Source organism: Amblyomma maculatum, chromosome 10 (genome assembly GCF_055883805.1).
Source record: "Amblyomma maculatum isolate TAMU_Amacu chromosome 10, ASM5588380v1, whole genome shotgun sequence".
Taxonomy (NCBI): domain Eukaryota; kingdom Metazoa; phylum Arthropoda; class Arachnida; order Ixodida; family Ixodidae; genus Amblyomma; species Amblyomma maculatum.
The window spans coordinates 63,406,952-63,416,913 of record NC_139353.1 but is presented as its reverse complement, the minus strand read 5'-3'; positions in this window follow the sequence as shown (position 1 = coordinate 63,416,913).

Sequence of the window (9,962 nt, the reverse complement as noted above, 5' to 3'; positions counted from 1 at the left end):
TGGCATCGAGAGTCTGGCACAAGCTATGATAAACTGTTAAACAAATGTATTATAGGGGCACATATGTCAATAGTTAGTGTCTCTATCGCGACTGGACCAACAGATATATGTTAAGCAGGAAGTGAAATGGTATAAGAACATCCAGAACGCTGCTCAACTAGCGGTTATGTCACCATTTCGATCCGAAATCACGTGGGTACTTTTTCCGACACGTTTTTCACAGTTCTGAGTCACGGCGACGCCCCAAGAGGTGCCTTTTTGACCGAGCTAGCTGTGTACGCTTCATTTAACAATGAACTGACTCTCCGGATGTGAGTAGTTGTGGTTCGTTCGCATGCACCAAGAGGGCTCTGACTAACCTGCTATCGCCATCGCACCTACCACTGGCGTCACCTTCATCGAGCTAATTAGTTTGCGTTGAAAGTCAGCATCGAAAATCAGCGGATTTCCTACATTAAAGAGGCCACGTGCACCACAAAAACGGAACCTTCTCCTGTAGAATAGTTCAGTCGCTTCGAGCTGTCATCAAACGGAGCTATCGGAGGCCAGGTAAATTAATTGCACCGTAAGGAAATAATTGTGAGGGACGGACGAAGCTCAAAGGTATATAAAGGGTCCAAGAACCATACTTAAATAAGTGTTTGCAGAAGGAAGATCAGCAAGAATACAATCTGATATCAACACTGAGCATTCCTCCGTGAAATGTTTGTTCTAAGGGAAGTTGAGTTTTTTGGCTTTGTGCGGTGTATTGGTATCTGTCGCCAGCCCAGGAGAAATTCGCAGAGAAGACAGGGATACTAATGGTTCAATTTGAATCAAGTTGACGATTAATTTGAGGGAACTTAGGGTAGCCAATATATCATGCCTTGGAACACGTTACTTAAAAAGGAGTAAATACTTATTGCCGTTTATAAATCTACACAACCTTGGGGGATTCTCCTAAATATTCGAAGACCGCGTTTCTTGATGAAGTCTAGCCTCGGAGGCTCGGAAGCTAAAATCACCTTACGTCTTTGTGATTTGCTTATACGAAAGGCCTGCGATGGCAACACCAGTTATTTCTTCTTCAGTCATCGTTCTGTTACGAAGCTCATGGTTTTGATGACAGCGCGTCTTAAGTTTAGAACGTGCTGTGCGACAGACAATGACCAGCAGAATTTTCTCATCACTCGTATTTCTGTTACTTCGGCGATGTCCATCGCAGCATCAACTGGGGTAAACGTTAATTCATCTCAAACCATTGCCATTTATTCATGCTTGGTCTTTCCTGTACTAGTCGCAGCACATCGCAATTATTGATCCTATATTGTAGACAACCCTGGTGTGCGAGTAGTACTTGTACGTCTGGCTAGCCTTGACTTTGAGATTGCAAAATAACATTGCTTTAGCAGCTTTGTAGGTTGGAACAGATTTACTACAATTTTCATTTTATCTTTTTTTTTAGCAATTAGTCTTCAATATATGTGACCACCAGGGTGGTCCAGGGGTTAGAGCACTGGAATGCTGTGCCAACAGTGTGGGATCGAATTTCGGCCGCGGCGGTCGCTTTTCAATGGAGGCGAAAAGCAGGGCGCCCAAGTGCTGTGCGGTGTCAGTGCATGTTGAAAAACTGCAGGGTGGCGAAATTTTCGGAGCCCTTCACTGCGGCGTCTCTCATAGCCTTAGTCGCGTTGGGACGTTAAACCACACAAACCAAACCCAACTATCAAAATGTATACTTAGGCCTTGCTCTAAGGTCATTATTTTGAATCCAGCCATTAAAAAAAGCATTGCTTATTCAGTATACTACAGAAAGTAATTGTAAATTGGTAAAATATCGTCTTATCACCTTTTTCGTTGAGATTGAAAGAAAACGTATTGAACAGAATCCTTATTCGTGAACTTCCGGAGGTGCTTTAACTATTAATTGAGGCGTTGCAAGAACGTGCTAAATATCTTCGCGCTCGAAAGGGGGCGAGTTTTTTTTTACCACGGCGTAATATGCGACAGTTTCGCTATGGGAAGTGGCATCGCAGACCTGAAGTGTTCCCGCTGGCTGGAGGCAGTAGATGGTACCAAATCTTAATTTATCCCAGTGATTGGAGGGAAATGACGCTATCAAACTGAAAATGAAATCTAAATGCTTTAATGTGTTGTCACCGCGTCCCTGTTTCTCCTTTAAACACCTTCAGGGTAACATGTGACCACTATCGAGATTACCTAAAATATGTCTGGCCGTGCGCAAACAGGCATGTCCTGGATCGCAAAATTAACTATGAGAGAGTTACACAAACGCGATGTCAAATTTTCAGCAGCTTCGAATGTTATCGAAGCGCCCGCACTTACTGCAAATAGGTGTCCTTTTGAATTTGTATTTCCCACAATGCTCTGCGGTAAATGTCCCGTCTGTTTATGCGTTGTAGGCAGCAGTAAAGGACATATGTGTAGAGTAAAATGACGCTTGAAAGAAACCTCAATGGAGGCTTGCGTAAGACCGAATGAGGTTTTGTTGGACGTGGTGTTGGCTTGTTCTCTTTGCGCGAGAGCGCGGCTGTATAATAGGTGGCGAGCTATTAATGCTCGGCAGTCATTAGTACAGCAGTCTGTTGGCCTCAGCTGCAGCTTTCACTTTTTGCACCAGCTTGAGCTGACGCTGTACATCCGAGTCTGCTCTCTCACCAACTCTTTCCTAACCAACTAACCCTAACCCCAACCTCAATTTTCAGGTAATAAAGTTTTTCAATCAATCATTCAATCTGCAATAGCCCATCTTCACTTTAATTTAAGGCAGATTCCGCCGAAAGGCGAGACGCAGCTAATTACAATATAGTTTTGAGTATGTTTCCTATTCAATTCTCTTCCTTTTTTTGTTTGCGGTAGAACAAAAAGCATCGAATTTTGGAAGTTTACAAGCATGCTATTTTATCGGAACTTAACGCTGCTGTTTAACGAATCAAATGCCACAAAAGTAAAAAAAAAACGCTAAAACGATAGACATACGTCAGAACCGGCATATGTTTTTGCCCACAAAACGCCCTTTGCAAAGCCTAAAGAAAAGTAACAATCACCCCACAACAAGTGCCTTGTAGTCTCGAATTACTAAAACATGCGATTTTGACGTCTCTCATAGCCTGAGCGGCTTTGAGACGTTAAACCCTACAAACCAAACTAAAAAAATCAACTAAAGTTAATTCAGAGATTGGGCTGGAGATATTGAATATGAAGCTTGGACTACTGCTTATAGAGTCCGGTGCCCTAAGGGCAAGTTGGAAGTGAAGGGTTTGAATTTGCTCTGTTGGCGTAAAAAGTACATATTTTAAATAGCTTCTCTCACGTTCAAGGTTACCTTATTTTTCTTGTTTTAGTATTTTTATTTGTCTGAGACCCCGCAGAGCACTTTAATCCCTGTAGTCATGTGAAGTGGCACTGAAAGTTCTTAATACGTGCCCGTGTCTACAGCATTTCACTGTTACGAATTCAAGTTATCAACTCCCTGTCTCCACTCAATCTGTTTGCAACGAACAGGGAGCAGCATCATGTGACACGCTACATTTTCCGATTCCGCAACGTCACGATACATCAGTGCCCTACTAACACTCCATCCCGTGTCGGCGCACACTGTTGCTTGCCCTAGTAAGATCTATTGTCTAGCAGCCTTACCGAGTCGCACTCCTGGTTTTCCTAGCTACCCCCTGCGATTCGCATTCTTCACCTTTAGGAAGGCAGCTTTTGGCATAGGCCGTCCAAGGCTTTTATTAGCGCCGCATTACCAAGGTTGCTAGCTGCAGCACGTTGTGTACAAAGTACCTTCCACTTCCCTCCATCGTAAGGAAGTGTATAACTAGCTAGGTCGAAAGATGCACCTCGTGGTGGTGGTTTCACCAGGAAATGCTAGAGTTGACATTAACGTGGGAGGGACGACTTACTCGCCAATGTCCATAGTCACGCCATAGAAAGAAAAGGCGGTGGTCAAACACGCTACCCACAACACATCGATCGTACCGCACTTGGCGGGCCCTATAAGCACACACGGCAGAAAAAGACTTCGGGAAAGAAAGAGAATAAGTATGCTCTTAGGGACAAAAAACACCAAGCTGTCATTTTTTTCTAAGCCTGATGTGTAGTCGGTCCCACCTTTTGGAACGTCCCCCGCATTGGTATTGCCGTACGCAGAGCTACTTATTTCTATTGATGAACTCTTTGGATATTTTAGCCTCACTTATTGATGTCAACCAATGCTCCCGATGAAGTATTTCAGCGCCTCTTTTCTCCGCCTTCGACCACTACCACAGACAAGAGTCTGACATACATTTTGCTGATGTCAGGAGCTCTCTTTCAGACGTCTCTAGACTATGTTTACTCTCCGGGCTATGCTCTGGGACTCTAGGGTCGACAGGGTCAGGTCTAGATTTCTGCCTTCATTTTTCCTTGTTCTCGGCATTTACTTAGCCCTGACCTTCCATGTTCTGTCGCGTGACCTCTTTCTTTTTGTCCATCCATTCCTGTAGGTACAGTATGCTTAACTTTACCTTTTTCCTCTTCTTCCGTTCTTTAGGCCCATTTCCTTTCGTGCGTATTGCGTCCACTCCTTTTGCGAAAGTTTCTTTTTTTTTTGGTGAGGATATAGTCATCACTCTATGAGAAATGCCTGCGGCTGCTTCGCGTGTCCAATCCATCGTTCAGACGCGTCTGAACAGTCCGTATATCTGTATATTTTCATTTATTATCCTGCGCACTTCCTCCTAACGCGCAAGTTATACCAAAACAGGCAAACGTGCGCCGTATTCTCCAATATCATTATGACAAAAATTTGCAAATTAATGCAAGAAAAAAAAACGAATATGTTTTCGATCTTTAATGGGATCGAGGGCACATACAGATCACAGGGTTGGCAGCACCAGCAGCTGTTATTATAATAATAGTATTTCTGATAATCAATGCGATACATTAAATGAAGAATGGTTTGTGTGGTTAAATATATTTCTTTGTTTATGATTACCTTAAGCGACGCCGTGAGCTTGCCGCCACTGCGGCTACACCAATTGCGCAAGTGCCAACGGCAGAGTCAGTCAACACGGGAGCTCTATGGAAGTATTCATTAAAAGTGCAGCTAGTACAACGTATCGGTAGATGAATGGTTACCTCCAGTACATGCAAATAATCTATTCCTAAATTAACGACATATTCTAATCGCACATGAAGAAGGAAAACATTATCGCAGTAAAATGACAGGTTTCTCTTTCGACGTTCCTTCACATCCGTCGCATTATAGATAACACGGCGGGTATAAACTCCGTTCCTGCGTGAATAGTTCAAATAGAGAAAAAAATAATATGCCGATCTCGGTCTTAAGTGGGAACAGGGCTGGTCATGGAAAAGTTTACACTTTTAACTTTCGCCCTTTTTGCTCAAGGATGAAAAAAGATGTGGTTTCCTGGAACTTGAATGTTGCATTTTTCTTGACTTTTTTCGCGCTATAGAAGGGTGCACAAATTGAGTGCATAACCGAAAGAAAGGCTGCAATAGCACATTCCTTTATTTTTTTAAAAGGTCTAACATTATTGTATATGAACGTAGTTGTCATTTATGATTCAGCGTGCGGCGTTCATCTGCAGGTTGCGAACAGTTCACGTGCCTAGTTCCATTCGGAGATGGTATGCGCAGCGAGTGAGTTCCTTTTTCTTTGGCCAAGTTTGGGTTTTAGCCACAAACCTCGCTTCCTTCATTTAATTAGTGAAACAGACATTCAGCTGTTTACGTAACGAGGTGGAGCCAACTTGGACCACCGATTTTGGCGAAGTCAATTTCCTGCGTAGTTTTAGAGTGCTGCTTGACATCCTTATTGAGAGGGGTCTGGAGGAAATGGAAGGGGGGGGGGGGGGGGGGGGGGGGCACTATAACCAACCACGCTTCGTTCCTGTCTCCACGGTCGAGTTGTTTGTGCTTGGTGGAAAGCTTTCGTCACCTCCTGTTTCTTGCGCAAAACTTCGCACACAAGACCATCGGCGCCTCTGGGGAAATCGAGGCTCACCGCGTACTGACAGCATGACGCCCAGCCCCGTCTGGATTGGTGCGGCGAAGTTTGTGGCCCGCGGCTGAGAGAGGGAGTGCAGCATGCGGCCGCGTACGTGCCTGTTAGCACGCGGCCCACGCACAATAACAGAATTAAGCCTAAGTGCAATAACAGAACGAAGCCTGTTTAGAGCCAAGCCTCATTAATCCCGACAATAGGCTTAGCTGCCGCGAACGTCAGTTTAGTGAGGAAATTTATTTATTTATTTATTTATTTATTTATTTATACACAGTACCTACAGCGCCCTCACAGGGGCATTGTTTTAGGGGGGAACATCATAAATAAGAACAAACATCTAGTACACAATAAATTAGGCAAATGATGTGGTCTACACAGAAAATACAGAAAACCCGTGCACTATGGAAGTAGAAACAAACAAACAAAAAATAAAAACCATTCTAGAAAGGCAAACATACCCTAAACGCACACACACGCACACAAAAAAAAGGTATATTTTAAAATACAACACTGCTTAAAGAATAAAGCTTTAGGAATAATCAACTTTGAAAAAATTTTAAAAAAATTCTACCTTAAACACATTTTTTCGATTTATCCTCTCTCTACGTTTTTTATTTTTTTGTTCATTTGCAGTTGCGGGTACTTTCATAATAATAGCGGCATAATGCAGTTCACAATTACAGAGACAAAAATATAAACAGGCGGAAAATGTACAGGCGCTTTTTTCGAACAGCGCTGGTTTGGTGGAACAAAAAACTCATTCATTCGGTACTTTCTACGAAATGCTAAGCCAGCTGCTCCAATTATGTGCAGAGTATGGACGGACGTAGTCAGCATTCATTCATTCATTCATTCATTCATTCATTCATTCATTCATTCATTCATTCATTCATTCATTCATCTATTCATTCATTCATTCATTCATTCATTCATTCATTCATCCATCCATTCATTCATTCATTCATCCACTCATTCATCCCTACATTCATTCATTCATTCATTCATTGCGTATTTTCACTTGTAATCGTGAAGCCAAATTTAAAGATGTACTTATTAGTTTCAAGATAGTCCGTGACCTATTGAAGATAGAATGGAAGCCAATTGGCAGATGAAGTGAAGGAGGCTGGTCTATTTAGGCAAATCAAATTATTACCGGTGACACGGTCCGGCTGCAGTAATCCTGGCTGTTTACCGGTTGTGTTCGGAATACCGAAGAGAGAGAGAATGCCTGCTTAGGAGAAAAAGCGCTTGCTATGTATATGTACCAACGAGTCCGGTGGCAGTGTCGCCGGTGAAATATCTAGAAGAAAGCTGGAGTGCCTGTTGAAAGCTAAACAAAAACCCATCAATAAAAGCAAAACTGAGCCCTCTCAAGACAAATGAAAAGCAGAATGCCGGAGAAAAGTTGCCTCTTGGCTTCAAATTACTACGCGCGCACAAGTTTTTCGGCCGCGGACGATGCCAATTTCTTGGACTGCCCGGTTCAGAAACTGTAACATTTCGCACCCTCGTTTTTGAATTCCGGTTATAGTTTTTGGGGCGCTGTCATGGATTTCAGTGTTTCTGCATGTTAGCTTATAAATCTTCTTTTCAGCTCGGACAAGCGCGATAAACGGCCAGAGCTTAGAACCGGGTCTACGGAGATTGCACGAGCCATTCACTGTGTTCTCTTTTCTTGTTCCAGCTTGTTTCGCTTTTCACTATAGTACGTGAAAACTATAAGCTGGACCTAATGTTTCCGCTACTAGCGTTGATGCTTCTTCTCGGTTTTCATCGGTTGGAGAAAAAGGCCGCAGGCCATTACTTTATTGAAGAAGGCTGTGAGCCAACATATTGTGCGCGAGAGGCATTTGGCATGCGTTCATATCTTAACCGTTTTCAATGACATCAGGGGGGGGGAGGGGGGGGGGATGATATTTTCTCGACTAATAGACGGTGTTCAATATCGTAGGAGTCAGCGCCATCTATTGTTTCGCCTGTTGCGGTCTGCCTCGTTATTGATTGGTTATCGTCAGCGGCGTGAGAAAAATTGAGTGAAGCGTGCACGGAAGATGCGATAAGGAGCAACAGAGCCCTGCGCTGGACCTTACAAAAATGTTATTAATGGCGCTATGAAATACCGAAGAGATGAGAACTGTATTATGAAGGCTACCAAGTAGTTTTCGTTTTGGTCCTTGAAACTGTGTCGGTAATCACATGCCTGCAACATCAATGGGTTAGCACTAAGCTGCTGTTATCATTTACAAAAGTGCATCGAGAGTCGACGATGCTAAGCTACGCTGAATATTAAATAATTAGTGAGGTCGCGCATCATTTCACAGCAATGCACAGTAGCACTGAGAATGAAAATTCATTCCTTTGTCTTTTACTTGCTTACATGTAATAAACTAGTAACCGTTGCGGGAATTTGTTTTTGCAAGCGGTAACATTAGCCATGCATGGCGTTCCGGTAGTTGGAAGCGCTAAGCGACGTCAGTACGTGCGTGAAGTTTGTTTCAGACAGTATGATAGATGTCGGGTGAAACCAAGTGAACGAAGTGTATTAGTCAGTCGTGTACATACTATATTAGGCATATATGGTAGACACATGTATCATATATGAGTCTTTATGAACGGTCATGAATGAAATTAGCGCACACCCACGCCCTATATATGTTTATTTTGTGTTCTGACTGTGTCACTCTCTGGGTGAGGCTTCTACTTGTTCATCCGTAATAATCTCCGGCTTCATAAATTTAGTGATAATACGAATACGCCGTTCTGTCGTTCCACCCTAGCATAAAAGAGGTACACCAACATAACAAATCTTAATACTATGAAAACGAGATTCTTCGGAAATTCTGACACCCACATGCATAAGCGCAACGACCCGAAAATAAGTGCGTAACAGTAGCCCATGCACAGATATATATTTTAAGTAGAATGTTGTCCTGTTTGTCTAAATAAAAAAATAATATATATAGAGATTGTACGCTAGCACGACTATCGCGATGTCTTATTCGATACTAATTGTATAGTTGCAGCAAAATAAGCATGGCGCTTGGGAGCTTGGTTCACAATATGGATAGCGCAAAGTTCGATAGAGAACAGGCAGGTGCGCAAATGTTATTGCCGGTTCAGGAGAAAATAAACTAAACATTGTCTAAATAGTTATAAACACACACAATTCAACTTTTTTGGGGGGCAAATGTACTGAATTCATGCAATAGGTTTATACGAGGCTTTGTGCGCTCGTGGGAACCACAGAGACAGAGTTGACTGCGCGAATGCGTTTCCGGTGGTCAGTTAACATATTGTACGTAGTGATAGCTGGCTAACGCTTGGACAGAATTATTAAAGTACTGGCCGACACTATTCTTTCGACCTGACGTGGCACGTATTCCCGAGCGAATCAAATGAGTTCGTTGTGTCGCGATACAATCGACTTTAGAACAGTCTCTGCTTTCGCCCGGAGTACTCAAAGCATCTAATCTGAACAGTCACACTTAGTGGAGGCGGGGATGTTGTAAGTAGCTTTCTACGTGGCGGAAAGTGGTTTTTGAGCAAGGCGCTATTTACCACGCTAAAGTGATGGCTCCACTAACCAGTGTTTTCGCAACGAGCACTCGGAGAGTCTGAACTAAGCTTTCTCGCGCGATTTCGTCTTGACTCAATTTCGAGTCAGTTGCGCCCGCTGAAGGGCCCCCCGAATCAGGCGCAGAGGGATGCGAGGTTGCGTTGCGATAGGAAGAATTATACGCCGTTTGACACGAGTCGCAGAGAACGGGTGACCTCTTATCCGGGGTTATGAAGCTGTTTACTTCTGAGTTGTTTCATTTATACTTACTATTTTAAGGCGACAGCATTTAGTGGCTCAAGCTGTCTGGACAAAATGTGTCCCGCTTTTGCGGCGGCTCTGATTGGCCGAAGCGGGATGACGTCATAGAGGTCTCGAACAATCACAGAGAATCGC